Source organism: Syngnathoides biaculeatus, chromosome 3 (genome assembly GCF_019802595.1).
Source record: "Syngnathoides biaculeatus isolate LvHL_M chromosome 3, ASM1980259v1, whole genome shotgun sequence".
NCBI lineage: Eukaryota > Metazoa > Chordata > Actinopteri > Syngnathiformes > Syngnathidae > Syngnathoides > Syngnathoides biaculeatus.
In genome coordinates this window covers 34,587,627-34,603,623 of record NC_084642.1, presented here as the reverse complement: position 1 = coordinate 34,603,623, position 15,997 = coordinate 34,587,627, and the positions used below count along the sequence as shown (strand labels likewise).

The 15,997-nt window shown below is 51.2% G+C and overlaps 1 long non-coding RNA gene and 1 other non-coding gene across 2 annotated transcripts; one reads left to right on the top strand and one right to left on the bottom strand.

Moving 5' to 3' along the window:
* Nucleotides 1-1,772: 1,772 nt before the first annotated feature.
* On the bottom strand, nucleotides 1,773-4,822 carry LOC133498549 (uncharacterized). The gene is made up of 3 exons (XR_009794341.1): nucleotides 4,506-4,822; nucleotides 2,661-2,710; nucleotides 1,773-2,499 (listed from the first exon to the last, which is right to left on the bottom strand). It is a non-coding gene; the product is annotated as an uncharacterized LOC133498549 (long non-coding RNA).
* A 212-nt stretch (nucleotides 4,823-5,034) lies between these two features.
* Nucleotides 5,035-5,153, top strand: LOC133498707 (5S ribosomal RNA). The gene has a single exon (XR_009794450.1). It is a non-coding gene; the product is annotated as a 5S ribosomal RNA (ribosomal RNA).
* The last annotated feature ends 10,844 nt before the right edge of the window (nucleotides 5,154-15,997 follow it).

Sequence of the window (15,997 nt, the reverse complement as noted above, 5' to 3'; positions counted from 1 at the left end):
ACCCCTTTTCATGCCATGTGGGAAAGTTTAGCACAGTTAGGTTGTTGGAAATCTGGCGTATGTGAGATTGGTGTGTATCTGCAAGATAAAGGAGGTTATGTTGTAATGCGGTAATCTTTTTTCCTTTCCCACCAGACTACCAGTATCGTCATGCAAGATCAGTCAGCAAAGTACGCTATCACCGAATCTGCTGTAATTCTAATCAAAAGTTATGCTTTTACTTTGGAGTACACTTGAGTAAATACTGCAGTTGGTTTGAGAGGAAATAGACAAAGTTTGGTCCTTCAAAGGCATTGTGTGATTTTGCATTGCGCAATGACCTGAGAGAGATATTTGGCTTTGGTTTTTCCGATAAAATTGTGTTGTTAATTCATTCAGTGGGAGAGGTCAGAAGCAAGGCGGATCGGGGTCTGGGAAGAGAGTTATCCCTGCGATTGATTGTCACCTAAAGTTAGCTGGGATAGGCTGCAGCACTTGTTAGGATGCCCTTGTGATGATAAGCGGCTTTGAAAATGGACATCAAATCACATTAAATTTTTGTTCCCACCTGGCTGATTCACCATGATGCACATGAACTGGGCCAGTCTGGCCATGACTCCCAGAGTGATATAATTTTTTTAATAACAGTGTGAATTAGGGGGGCAAGATTCCAGATTAACAGGGTTTGTTTTTCAGTGGTAGAAATATAGATTTATTTCAGGTCGTTGAATTGCCTGAGATTGCAGTGAAGTTTGAAGTAGTTTTTGAGGATCCTGTAGTGCAGGGGTATTCATCTAAGGTCCACATTGAGAAAATGACTTGAAGCAAAAGTGTCAACTCATATTTATTTATTGTGATATATATTTCTGTAGCCTGTATTTGTATACATTTGTTTATCATCACCACATCAGTCAAATCCCAAAACCTTTTGGGATTCATTACTGTCAAGTACCACCGGACCTAACAAATCCACATAACTGCTATGTAGAGTTGTGTTTAAAAATTTATGTACCCTGGAAGAATGTGAAATATTTTTTTAAATGATTATTTGAATAAGTACCATCATTTGTCATGAGCAAGGCTGGACCACTGCCAAAAGGTGCGTGGCCTGGCCCCCGCTCTGGGCGGTGCCACCTCTGGCACTCGTCACAGCTGTTGTTCGGCACTCTAATTGACCATGTGTTTAAGTTTGGCGTTTTGTCACTGGCATTGCCAGTTTGTTGCCTTGTGTCAGTGTGTTGCGTTCACTGCAAGGATGGATTCTCCACCACTGAGTTAAGTGTAATATTGAGCTATCCTCGTCACAGCGATTCTGTGCCCTTTGGTTAATCCCGACCTGTTATGCTCATTAGTTTGCCCCATAGTCATCGGACCTTGCTTTACATCTTTTTGATCCTGTCTACCCTGGCGTATCTGTGCCTCTGCCTTGTTTTATACTTGACTAGAATTGACCTGTTTCCGAAAATAAAACTATGCCTAACATCATACCCTTGTCTTGGAGTCCTAAATTTGGGTCTGCCCCTGCACCGTTGACCCGTGATAATCATTATTTTCTTCACGGTTATGTTTTCGTGAATCCTGTTTTTTTTTCCCAAATGTCTGACACAAACACAGTACAAGTATACATGTTGTGCCTTACACTGTAGTACTTAAAGTGGATGCAATGTCTAATTTCTAATGCAAATTATCTTATTTAGATGAAAATATATTTTCAACTGTACCATAAAATACATAACCTTATTGATGTTTTTACCAAAACATATAAGCGTTTGTGAATTAAAGTCAGCGAACTTTGACCTAGTTTCCTGTGTCTGGAAAAATGCCTCCTTTCATGTGGCTGACCTCTGACGTCACGACAGGTAAACATCTTGTTGCGGGGCGAGCATTAGCCTGGAGCCTTTCGTATTTGCACCGGAGAAAAATCCATTCGTTTCTAGAATTCCCTAGTCAACAGTCTGTCATATGCAGTGAACATTTCACCCCGGACACCTTTACTGGTGGACTCATGTCTGAGATGGGTTTTCAGTGTTAAAATTTGGTGCCTACCATACAGCCAGTTCCAACACCTGAACAGATCGTTGTTGCTAAAGGCACAAAACGTGAACTTGGATCGGCTTCTGAACCTGGACACGCTTCAACAAGCTCACCCAACCCCGAAAGTACCAAAACTGCAAAGAGCTTTTGTTAAAAGACAAGTTGCGGAACTATGGGGTTTTTTTCTTGAAAACTTTTAGCACATGGTTGAATGATAGAGGCACATATCGCTCTTAGCGAAAAATATTTTATTCCCACAAATCGTTTCACTATTCCCAACTAGAAAAACAGGATAATAATGTGTACAAATGGTGGCACGGTGGAGCAGCTGGAAAGCGTTGGCCTCACAGGGCTGAGGACCTGTGTTCAATCCCAGCCCTCACTGTGTGGTTTGCATGTTCTCCCCGTGCCTGCGTGGGTTTTCTCCGGGATCGCCAGTTCCTTCTCCTTGATGACAGCTGGGATAATCTCAGCACTCCCGTGATCCTTGTGAGGATAAGCGATGAAGAAAAAGGATGTATTGATGAATGTAAATGTCAAAAAGCTGGGCTGATTAGGAGAAATAATTTTTAAAATAGCTCTTATTTCTGCTGCGGAAAATCCAGTGGCTGCCGATACTGATATTTCTGGTGAATATGTTGACTCACATAGCAGCAAATGATTTCCAGTTGTTTGCATGCAGCCTCTACATGCACACCTGTGGATATAATAATAAAACAAATAAATAAATGAAAATCTGTTCACATTCACAAACTTCTACAGCTCAAAGACACATATCAGTCCAGTAAACAGAACCATCCACACCATTTACATTTGTATTTTAAGCATTGAGTGCCCAAACAAAACCACAAGATACGGTTTACAGCTTTCAGTATAAAGTTTTGCGTAACATCTTGGGAAAATTGTTACTAAAATAGGGTTAGGACGGGTCTGGGTACTGTCTGGTTATGGCATCAGTTTACCACGTGAAATTATATTTATGGTGAAGCAGGATATAACCAGCTATTGCTCTCAAATTAAAATGGCAACATTTTAAACGGATTTAGTTCATTAAAATCCTTATTTGTGAAAATATACCAACTTAGACTACGTTATCATCTTCTGTGTGTTGGTGCGATAATAAACTAGCCTTGTACTCGCAAATTAGTGACGCACATCGTACTGCAGATAGTTTTTCATATAAGCACAGGCAGATCCATCGCACTGTACAATGAAGAGCTGGGTGGTCGCATACCTATTTACTAAATACACAAAGACATTCTTAGCCAGCTCTTCTTTTAAAATAACCCTTAACTCCATTTCTCTTCCCATCTACTCCATGGGATAAGAATTTAAACTTTGCACCGAAACCTCTAGGCTTACTCCCTTTCCACTTGGTCTCTTGGATGCACAATCAACCTTTCTCGTTTTACGCCGGATGCCCTTCCTGCCGCAACTCTCTGCATTTATCCAGGCTTGGGACCGAACGAGCTTGCACAATATTGTGCTGCCCAACGGGCTGCAAATAGTCTAAAACAAAATATAATAATGAGAATCAATCAAATAAAAAAAGTCCACACTTGAGATACACAGATCACATACTGCCTGATGGCTATTTAAAGGATATGTTGATGGGAGGGATTCAAACCACAATGGCCCTCACTCTAGTAGTTGAAGGTTGAGTCCAAGTTCGATGTTTGGTCCTTGTTGTATACTCTACATAGGTAACGTTGTTAGCGCGCTAAGTTCGACTAACTTGGGTCAAGCAGCTTCAACGTGAACGATACGGCACCAATTTGGGTACTAAGATGAACTATGATAAGACTTGTTAAATTTCATATAAGTCCTCATGGCCCTCGTCGTACAAGTTATGAAGTTACTCACGTTCGATGTTTCTTCAACAGATCAGTTTGATCACAAACATTTCTCGTAGTTAGCTAGCTAAGCTCAGGTGGTGGAGGCCTATAAGCAAGTTTATGTTGACGTTTGTACTTGCCTAAATTCCTACTATGTACTCACAGTCCTCGTTGTAAACGAAATGTAGGTTTTGCCAGCCGTGTAAGTACTAATGTTTGATGATTACCTCCTCAGTAAATATTTGATTACATATGTTACTTGATGTTATCGAGCTAGGTAAGGCTAGGCTACGCTAGGCCGCGCAGCTTCAACTCAAATTAATACAGCTCCAATTTAGGTACTAAGATTACACAGATGGTTTCAGACAGGTTTTAGTCCACAGGAGTCGTCACTAGGGGCGTCCCACGTCGAGCATTCACAACATTTGGTCCAAATTCAGCAGGATTTATTTATTGTACGGTCTTGCATGTTGGAGCCTCCTCGATTAGTTGTCACCAATTCGGGGACCAGAAGCCAAGTTCGATACGCGATAGACGACGTTTGCATAATTTAAAAAAAAGACCGAAATTTTCGTATATACATTCAGGATATTGTAGCCTTTACTATTTATCAGTTTATGACTAAATAAACCAAACAAGAACTTCACAAATGCTTACCAGTCCTTCTTTCCGACACGAGGCATATCCTGTTCTCTGTGTGCTCGGAACCTTCTTCATGGCCAGCTATTTGGTCTGCATTCGAACATGTGTGCTGTCGAACTCGCTCAAATTGATAGCCATTAACACCTTTATAAAGCTCATATTCTTCAGTGTCTTCGTGGGACCATTCAGAATAGTGTTCAGCGCTCGAAACATCAGAAAATTCATCGTCGTTCTTACAATGGATTCCAAAGGCCGCCATGATTTCACCAGGTCCGACGTCACATTCCTACTTGGCTCTTTCCATTTTGTTTCCATCTTTTTCCGGTGAATCCGGCAATGTGTCATCATTTTTTGCCGATAATCAAAAAATAAAAATGTTTCCTTCATAACGGAGTTTAGATTCAAATTCTGCATAAAAAAACTATATTAGCAAAAAGGGGACCTTCCATATATGTTAAAGTGCCACTGACACCAAAATATACTTTTTAAAATAGGTATTGTTTTCAAAACGACATATAATAGTAATCACTTTGATGAGAATATGGCTTACGGCCATGCCAACCTGAGAACGCCCGATCTCGTCAGATCTCGGAAGCTAAGCGGGTTTGGGCCTGGTTAATACTTAGATGGGAGACCGCCTGGCAATACCAGGTGCTGTAAGGTTCTCTCCCCGGCTAAATGCAGAGGGGTTGTGTCAGGAAGGGCATCCGGCATAAAACTGTGCCAAACAAATATGTGTTCATCAAAGATGACACGCTGTGGTGAACCCTAACAGGACAAGCCGAAAGGAAAAGAAGATTTTGATGAGAATACGAGTCGGAAAAAGTGAGTTGGGAGCGTTTTATAAAAGCGCAAAGTTGCCAAAGTATGACTCAACGTTACAGTGGCGTCCATATTGTCTGTGACGTCCTTACACACTGGCACGCTGTGCCAAATGCAATGGCAGATGAACAAGAGTGATTTTTGGATTTTTCTGATGCCCCTTCTGAGACCAAAGCTCGTTTTAAAGAAGAAAAGACCTCATAAGCGAGGGAAGCGGCCGAGGCTATTTTACCCTACCATTGTAGCGCCGGAGAAAAGTAGTCGGAGGCGGAGTGTCGGACACAGGAACAAAACTTATTTTATTGCTAGACATCAAAACACTACTCGCATAACGGCGGGAACTCTGTGAACCTTCACTCCAGAAGAGCAACAACAAAAACAGTCCGTGCGGAACCCCGCACCCCAACTCGAGGTCCCGCGGGTGAATTATGTAAACACCACACAAGCCCCCCCAGAATTCACCCATAGTCAAAATCCTCGTGCCGTGGAGGGATGATGACCCGACCCCGGCGGGTGTGCACTGGAGGGGCCGAGGGGGGCGGGGCCACACTGTCCATTGAGTCACGGGACCAGGGCCCAGGCGGGGTCAAGGGCACCCCGGCAGGCGCAGGGGCACAGGGCAAAGGGGGACGACCCCGGCGCGGGGGGAGGGCCAACCCCAAAGGCTGGGCAATGTCCAGGTGTGCGGGTTTGACCTTGTCCACGGAAACAGTCTCGGGTCTGCCGCCAATGTCCACGAGCAGGCTCTTATCCCCATGCTCCAGGACCCTGAACGGCCCGTCGTATGGGAGGCGCAGAGGTCCACAGTGAGCGTCATGACGAACAAACACAAAATCCGCAGAGCACAGGTGACAGGGCAGCCGGGCAGCTGGGGTGCCATGTTGTGACGTGGAAACCGGTCTGATCCCCTTTTGCGGCCTCTAGCAGGGACGACCGTTACCTGGGTGCGGACCAGGGCGCTGTGGTGTCCGGGATAAATGGACCCGCAGTGGCTGGCCGTAGACGAGCTCGGCGGATGAGGACAACAGGTCCTCCTTGGGGGCGCACCTGAGGCCGAGCATGACTCACGGGAGCTTATACAACCAGTTGCCGTCCATCAAGCCGGCACACAGGGCTGCTTTCATGGAGCGGTGGAACCGCTCGCAGAGACCGTTCGCCTGGGGGTGATAGGCGGTAGTGCGGTGCAGCTTGACCCCCAAACTCTCATCGACTGCGTTCCAGAGTTCAGATGTAAACTGAGGGCCACGATCGGAGGAAAGGTCGGACGGGGTCCCGAAGCGCGCAACCCACGTGCCGATGAACGCCCGGGCCACGTCTGATGACGTTGTCGAGGAGAGGGGAACGGCTTCGGGCCAGCGGGTCGTCCTGTCCACCATGGTGAGCAAGTAGGTGAAACCGTGCGAGGGAGGAAGCGGACCTACCAAGTCGACGTTGACGTGGTCAAACCTCCTCTCGGGGACAGCGAAGGGCTCCAAGGGGGCTTTTGTGTGGCGATGCACCTTAGCCCGCTGACAGGCCACGCACGAGTCGACCCAGGCCTGCACATCTTTTTTAAGACCGCGCCACACGAACTTCTGGGCCACCAGCCTCACGGACGGTTTCCTTCCGGGGTGGGAAAGGTTGTGGACCGCCTCGAAAACAGCTCGCCGCCAGTTTGCAGGGACCAGCAGCCAAGGCTGGTCAGCCGAGAGGTTGCACAGCAACCTGACGCCCGAGTCACCAACCGCGACTTCCTCCAAGCACAAACCCGTGTCAGAAGTCTTGAGGGCCTGCACCCCGTGGTCCGAGGCCTGGTCTGCGCTCATGCGGGAGTAGTTGAGACCCAGATGCACAGTACCGACTATTGCCCTGGAGAGGCAGTCCGTGACCACATTGGATTTTGTCAGAAACGGGGCTCGAGGGTGGACCCAAATGCACGACTCCAGAGACAGGCAGGCAGTATAGAGGAAACCTTTAATCAGTCCAAGGTTAGGGATCAGGCAGGCAGTCCAAACAAGGCAGAAGTAATCGTGCGGCAGGCTCAAGAGTGGGGTCAAGGGACAGGCGTAGGTCGGTACACGGAGAGCAGAAGTCAGGCGAACGGGAGTGCGGGAACGAAGCATCAAGGATGACGATCTGGCGAAGGACAAGTCATCCCCAAGACCTATATATACTGGGAGGCATCAGCTGGAACAAGGTGCAGGTGTGCTCAGACTAATTGGCTGGCCACGCCCAGCCTGGGCAGGAACCCAGGAGCATGACAGTACCCCCCCTCAACGGCCGGCTGTGGATGGCCCAGGAGCATCAGGATGAGTCGCGTGAAAGTCCCTGATGAGGGAGCGGTCCACGACGAAGCGGGAGGGGATCCAGGAGCACTCCTCCGGACCATATTCCTCCCAGTCCACCAGGTACTGGACCCCCCTTCCTCTGCGGCGGGAAGACAGCAGCTGGCGCACAGTATACACCGGCCCACTCTCCACGATGCAGGGGGGCGGGGGGTTTTTGGCCGGAGGAACCAGCGACGGAGTGCGATTCGGGCGAAGTCTGCTGACGTGGAACGTAGGGTGCACCCTCATCGACCTGGACAGTTTCAGCGAGACGGCGACCGGGTTAATGATCTTGGAAATCGGGAACGGGCCAACGAACCTGGGAGCCAGTTTGCGGGATTCCGTCCGCAGCGGGAGATCTTTGGTGGAGAGCCACACTCGCTGTCCCACCCTGAGCTCTGGTGCGGCCCTTCTCTTGCGGTCCGCTGCGGACTTGTAGGCGCTGCTCATGCGCAGCAGTGTCCTCCGAGCTGCTTCCCATGTCCGTTTGCAGCGTTGCACCACGGCCAGGGCCGACGGGACCGCAGAGTCTTTGGCCAGTGGAGGAAACAGGGACGGAGGATAGCCATGCACGACATGGAGTGGAGCCATACCTGTTGAGGCGGAGGGTAGAGAATTGTGGGCATACTCCACCCACTTGATGTGCTGGCTCCACGTGCTCTGGTCCCTGGATGCCAGACATCGAAGACCTGTCTCCAACTCCTGATTTATCCTCTCCGTCTGGCCATTAGACTCCAGGTGATGACCCGATGTCAGACGAGCTGAAGCGCCGATGAGGTTGCAGAATTCCTTCCAGAAGCGGGCGCTGAATTGCGGATCCCTGTCCGACACGATGTCCTGGGGTAGCCCGTGGTAACGGACTACCTCGTCCAACACCATCTGGGCTGTCTGATTGGCCGATGGGATCTTCGGAAGCGGCACGAAGTGGACCATCTTGGAGAAACGGTCCACTACAGACAGCACAACTGTGTTCCCTTGGGAGGGCAGCAGGCCGGTAACGAAGTCCAGCGCAATGTGTGACCACGGGCGGAAGGGGATGGACAGTGGACGCAAGTCGCCTACAGGTCGTAAGCGAGACGACTTATTGGCCGCACATACCGGGCAGGCATTGACGAAGTCCTTCACGTCCTTGCTAAGGTTGGGCCACCAGAACCTCTGTTCGACCACTGAACGGGTCTTGGCCATACCCGGATGGCAGACCGTCTTGTTGGTATGAGCCCAGTTGACAACGTCTCCCCGCAGAGACTGAACGGCGAAAAGGCGGTCCGACGGACAATCCGCGGGCGGCGGGGCCTCTCCCAGGGCCTCCTTCACCCACGACTCGACCGTCCAAGTGAAGCCGGACACGAAGCATGCCTCTGGCAGGATAGTAGCTGCCTCTGAGTCCGTGCGCCCTCCCTCGTGGATCTGTGAGAGTGTGTCTGGCTTGCCGTTCTTGGAGCCTGGGCGGAAGGACAGAGTAAAGCGGAATTGGGTGAAGAACAGGGCCCACCTGGCCTGGCGGGCGTTCAACCGCTTCGCGGACTTCAGGTATTCTAGGTTCTTATGGTCCGTGAAGACCACGAACGGTACTTGCGAGCCCTCCAGCCAGTGCCGCCACTCCACCAACGCGGTCTTGACCGCAAGCAGTTCCCGATCTCCCACGTCATAGTTCCTCTCTGCCGCTGTCAGCTTCCTAGACAGGAACGCGCACGGGTGGATCCGTCCGTCCCTGGGACTCCTCTGAGACAAGACGGCTCCAATTCCCGAATTAGATGCGTCGACCTCCACCATAAACTGGTTATCTGGGTCCGGAACAATGAGAACGGGCGCAGCAGTGAAACTTGCCTTAAGCCTGCTGAAGGCCTCCTGGCAGGTCCCGGACCACGCGAAGGCGGTGTGTGGCGAGGTGAGCGCATGCAGAGGAGCGGCAACGGAGTTGAAGTTCCTTATGAACTTCCTATAGAAATTAGCGAATCCCAAGAACCTCTGTACGTCCTTCCTGCTGGCGGGGGTAGGCCACCGCAGCACCTTGTCGACCTTCCCGGGGTCCATATGTATCTCTCCTTCCGCCAGGACGAAGCCCAGGAAGGACACGGATCCCTGGTGGAACTCACACTTGTTCATATTCACCAACAATAGGTGCAGACCCCGGAGCACTTCTCTGACCTGTTGAATGTGAGAGGTTAGGTCTGCCGAAAAGATAAGAATGTCATCCAGGAATACAAAGACAGATTTATTCAGGAACTCCTGAAGCACGTCGTTAATGAAGTTTTGGAAGACGGCCGGGGAGTTGGTCAATCCGAAGGGCATCACGAGATACTCGTAATGCCCCGTGGGAGTGTTGAAAGCAGTCTTCCATTCGTCACCCTCCCGGATCCGCACCAGATGATATGCGCTGCGCAAGTCCAGCTTGGTGAAGATCCGGGCTCCTTGGAGGAGTTCAAAGGCTGTAGCTATCAGGGGCAAGGGATACCTATTCTTGACTGTGATGTCATTCAATCCTCTGTAGTCGATGCAGGATCGCAAGGTGGAATCCTTCTTCTTAATGAAAAAAAACCCTGTACCGGCTGGTGAGGATGGCGGGCGAATGAGTCCGGTTGCCAGGGACTTCTCGATGTACTCCCTCATTGCCTGGTGCTCCGGTCCTGTCAAAGAGAACAGTTTCCCTTTGGGGGGTGAGGTACCCGGGAGGAGTTCGATGGCACAGTCATAAGGCCGATGCGGCGGCAGGGATCTTGCTTTTGACTCCAAAAAAACTTCCTTCAAATCAAGGTAGCAAGAGGGTACCGTGGCTAATACGGAGGCGGTGCTAAGCTCAGCAACTTGGATCCCTCCGTCCTCCCCGGCGGCGCAACACTGCTTGTGACAGTCCTCACTCCATGCCATAATCCGACACGTGACCCAGTCAATGTGGGGGTTGTGTCTCTTGAGCCACGGGCTCCCCAGGATTATATCACTGTTGCTAGAATTGAAAACGTGGAAACTAATGCGCTCCATGTGCGTGTCCGGAAAGTCCATATGTAAGGTTTGTGTGCGGTGTGTAACCTGGCAGAGAGACTTGCCGTTGGCGGCGTAAGCAATACGAAGACACTGTGTGGGGAAGGTCGCCGCAGGCAACGCTTCGACCACACGGGGATTTAGTAGGTTAGCGTCTGAACCGGAGTCAATGAACGCAGTCACTAAGCATGAGTGAGAGTCTGTTCCTACGGTGATGTGCAAAAGCGACCGCCCTGACTCAGCGACAGTATACTGCACACTCACCGGCGTCAAGGTCCCAAGGTCGGGGCACTTCGGCCAAGCCGGACAGCGGGCGATTACGTGTCCCAGACGTCCACAATAGAAACAGCGCCCTTATTGTCGCCGATGTAAGCGCTCCTCCGCTGGGCTGCCGAGCCCCCCCACTTGCATGGGTTCCGACGTAGAAGGCAACTTAGGTGGCCGGGCAGCGACCGGGCTGAGCCTCTCCGTCTCCTCCCTCAGGCCGTCCATCTGACCCTGCACGGTCAGGCGCTGATCCACCTTGAGGGCCAGTGCGATAAGGGTGTCCAGCGAAGCCGGAAGATCCATGGCAACGAAGTGGCCACGGATCTGTGGGGAAAGTCCCTGGTAGAAGGCGTCATGGAGGGCCTCCTCGTTCCACCGGCTCTCGGCAGCCCGGATCCGGAATTCAATGGCGTAGTCGGACATGCGGCGATGGCCTTGGCGAATTGTCATGAGCAAGGACGCCGCCTGGCGTTCCGTAGCCACGTACTGGAATACCTGGGTGAGCGCGCGGACGAACCTCGTCCATGAACGGCAGATCTCCGAGTTGCGACTCCACTCTGCAGTGGCCCACGCCTCCGCCCTCCCCGTCATGTGGGAAATGACGAAGGCGATACGGGAGCAGTCCGTGGGAAAAGCGGACGCTTGCAGTTCAAAATGGAGATCACACTGCACCAGGAAGGGCTTGACGTTGCCGGAGTCGCCTGAGAACCGTTCTGGTCGGGAGAGCGGAGTTATGCCGGCACGGGAGGGCTCCGTAACAGGCGTTCCGCCATCGTCAGCGTCGCAGCCGCGCTAGCTTAAGAAGCTAGCCACAGATCCAGCCGGGCACAGAGCTCATGGATACGTTGATTAGTAACCTGGAGAGCAGCCTCCTGCTCGACCAGGCGTTTGCCCTGGACTTGCAGCGAACGGCGGATGGCTTCAGAGTCGGCCGGGTCCATGTTATGGCCAGATCGTTCTGTCACGAACGGGGCTCGAGGGTGGACCCAAATGCACGACTCCAGAGACAGGCAGGCAGTATAGAGGAAACCTTTATTCGGTCCAAGGTCAGGGATCAGGCAGGCAGTCCAAACAAGGCAGAAGTAATCGTGCGGCAGGCTCAAGAGTGGGGTCAACGGACAGGTGTAGGTCGGTACACGGAGAGCAGAAGTCCGGCGAACGGGAGTGCGGGAACGAAGCATCAAGGATGACGATCTGGCGAAGGACAAGTCCTATATATACTGGGAGGCATCAGCTGCAACAAGGTGCAGGTGTGCTCAGACTAATTGGCTGGCCACGCCCAGCCTGGGCAGGAACCCAGGAGCATGACAGATTTGCCAGCAATGTGTTGGATGTCCGTAGTGTACTCAGAGATGAACAACAGTTGGCGTTGCTGGCGGGCGGCCACGGCTTGGCCACCTTGGACATGGCGAAAGTGAGGGGTTTATGGTCCACATATGCCGTGAACTCACGGCCTTCCAATAGGGAGCGGAAGTTGCGGATCGCCACCCAGAGGCCGAGGAGCTCCCTATCGAACGTGCTGTATTTGCGCTCCCTGGGGACCAGCTGACCGCTGAAAAAGACAAGCGGTTGCCAGGCGCCGCCGACCCACTGTTCGAATACGGCTCCAACAGCGTAGTCCGATTTGTCGGTAGTGTGACCGACAGGGGCCCCGTGGGTCGGGTGGGCCAGCATAGCGGCACGACTCAGCGCGGCCTTCGTAGCCTCGAAGGCTTCCATCCTCTCGGCCGTCCATTCAATGTCCCGGTTGGGGGCCTTGTCTTTAAGAGCCTCATAGAGCGGGCGCATGATGTGGGCCGCCCGGCGGATGAACCGGTGGTAGAAAGTCACCATCCCCAGGAACTCCCGGAGGCCCCGAGCCGAGCGAGGTCGGGGGAAAGCCGAGACGGCCTCCATCTTTGCCGGAAGGAGGGCGGCGTCGTTCTTGTCTGTGAGGTGTCCGAAGAACTAGATCGAGGGCACCCCGAAAACACACTTCGCCGGGTTGATGATGAGGCCATGCTGCTCGAGTCTTGCGAAGAGGTCGCGGATGTGCATCAGATGTTCATCCTCCGAGGAGCTGGCGACGAGGATGTCATGCAAATAGACGAACACAAATGGGAAGTCCCTGAGCACAGAATCCATTAAATGTTGGAAAGATTGTGCCGCGTTTTTAAGACCAAACGGCATCCTCAGAAACCCGAACAGTCCAAACAGAGTGATTACAGCCGCCTTGGGAACGTCTGAGGGGTGCACGGGAACCTGGTGATACCCGCGCACCAGGTCGACCTTGGAGAGCAGGATTTTGCCCGCCAGGTGGGCCGAGAAGTCCTGAATGTGTGGAACAGGGTAGCGGTCAGGCGTAGTGGCGTCGTTAAGGCGGAAGTACTCACCACACGGTCGCCACTCGCGCTCTGTTCTAGGGACGAAATGTTGCGGCAAGGCCCATGGGCTATCCGAGCGGCGGACGATGCCCTGGCGCTCCATGTTGGCAAACTCGGACTTAGCGACTGCTAGCTTCTCGGGGTCAAGCCGTCGGGCCCTCGCGTGAATCGTGGGGCCCTTGGTCTCAATGTGGTCCTCGACCCCATGTTTAGTCGTGGCAGAGGAGAAAGTGGGCCGTGTCAAGCCAGGGAACTCACCAAGGAGGAGTTGGTAGTTGGTGCCGTCCGAGAGCGAACTGGAGAGACCGCCATAAGTCGCCTCATTGCGGACGCAGGCAACCGTGGAGAAAGTCAGTGCATCCACCAGACGGCCCCTCTTAACATCCACCAGCAGCCCCCTGCCAGATGCCACCCTCGCGCCTGGAGGCGAGTAACTGCGCGTCGCGGCCAGCATCTCAGGGGAGAAGCGCTGGGTGGCCAGGAAGAAACGGTCGGCCTTCTCGGCCAGGGCCCAGGGCTCAGTGACAGTACTGTTAGCGAGTGCCGTCTGAACATGCGGTGGCATGTGCCTGAGAAACAGTTCCATGAAAATGAAATTGGGCTCTTCCGTGCCCAGCAGGTTTAGTATCATTTCCATGAGTTCGGAAGGTTTGCTGTCCCCCAGTCCATTAATAGCCAACAGACGTCGGGCACGCTCCGGCCGTGAAAGCTCAAAAATCTTGAGAAGGTGAGCCTTGATCCCAGCATTCTTATCTCGGGCCGGGGGAAAGGTGATGAAGTTCACTGCTCTGGCTGCCGTTGAGCTCCCGAGTGCTGAGACAACGTGGTAGTAACGCGTGGAATCATCTGAGATCCCGCGGAGGGCGAACTGAGCCTCCGTCTGCGCGTACCACGCTGCCGCGGACGTCTCCCAAAACTCCGGCAATTTGAGGATGGCGGTTGCCTTGTTCGGTTCAGTCTCGAAAACGCCAGGACTGACGCCGGGGTCACCAGTGTAGCGCCAGAGAAAAGGAGTCGAAGGCAGAGTGTCGGACACAGGAGCAAAACTTGTTTTATTGCTAGACATCAAAACACTACTCGCATAACGGCGGAAACTCTGTGAACCTTCACTCCGGAAGAGCAACAACAAAAACAGTCTTTGCGGAACCCCGCACCCCAACTCGAGGTCCCGCGGGTGAATTATGTAAACGCCACACCATTTCGAGTCATATTTAGATGAGGAGGATGACAGAGCCAATGAAATCTTAAAAAAAACTGGCCCATAATTGTTCAATTTCCTAAGCCTTTTACAAATCTTATGTATGTAGCGTACTCAGGAGGACCCATGCCGGGCGAAGTAAATGCGTCAGGGGTACCCAAACACTGGTGGCTCGGGGAGCTCCCTTCTCCTCCCCGCCCTCGGTGCGACCACACGCGCCCGCCCAGCTCACTTCTGGAAATGGTAGCCCACGTGCATCGACCCATTGAACACCACTGACTTACTATATACTTTATTAGTGTACGTACTTTATTACGTAATTATGAATTGGGGCTTTTGTTAGTTTCTGAGAGAAGGACTCGATGACGTCATCGGACAAGGATTTCTAGAATGTTACTATGAGGAAGAGGATCCTATAAACCAGGGGTGTCCAAACTTTTTGCAAAGAGGGCCAGATTTGGTAAGGTGAAAATGTGTGGGGGCCGACTATTTAGCCTGACATTCTTTGAACCATTAACATTAAATACAAATTAACTTTTTGGGATTTTTTTAAATTTAATTACAAATGGCATACTTTTACTTTTACATTTTTTTTTTTACATTTAGGTTTTTACCAAAATCACAAACCACAAAAAATTAAGAAAACTATAAAGGATATCTAAGTTCATGTGAAACATTAAATATTATTCACTATTATATGCTCACTGTAGGAAAAGTGCTGAAAACAAAACAATGATCACTGCATATTCAAACTGTGATTTTGACCATCACAAAAAAATTAATTAACTGAGATTTAAGAATTTATTCAACTCAGAGGACTTAACAAAGGTCTTGCCTGCACTAATGTGAAGGGTGATACTGGGATCTTGACTGCAGTATGTAGTCCATGTCTGGCTCAAGAGCATTGGTTTTGATGCGCAAGACGTCAATCAGGTGAGAGTCACTCAGTCTCGTCCTCATGCGGCTCTTGTTAATGTTCATAACGGAGAATGTCTTCTCGCACATGTATGTGGAGCCAAACAAGCTCAGCATTTTCTTAGCAAATGTCCGAATTGCTTGGAACCTGCCTTCATCCAGCTGGCGGTAGGAGTTGACAAGAGGGAGCTGTTGGTGCCGACTGCGATGCTCGGCGTCACACTGCAGCTCAATGAGCTCCAGTTGCAGGTGGTCTGGAGCGTCATCAGGGTCCACGGAGAAAGGAGAGGAAAAAAGCGTGATCTCCTTTTCAATAGCTGCAAAGTCCCGAAAGCGCTGCTGAAACTCCTCAACCAGAGATGAGATGTCTGCTGCATACTTTGTCATTTGCGCACTGATATTGATCTGTGGGAAACTGGTCACAATTTCCTGCAGCGACGGGAAATGTGCGGTATTGGGCTGCGCCTGTGACAGGTGTCTTTGGAAAAGTAGCAGCTTGGTCCGAAAGGCTTTGATGTGTGAATACAGTTGGCTTACCACTGCATTTTGCCCTTAAAGGCTTGTGTTCAGCGCATTCAGATGTCGCGTTATGTCAACTAAAAATCCCAAATCAGCCAGCCAAACAGGATCATTTAATTGTGGCATGGGTTGTCCCTT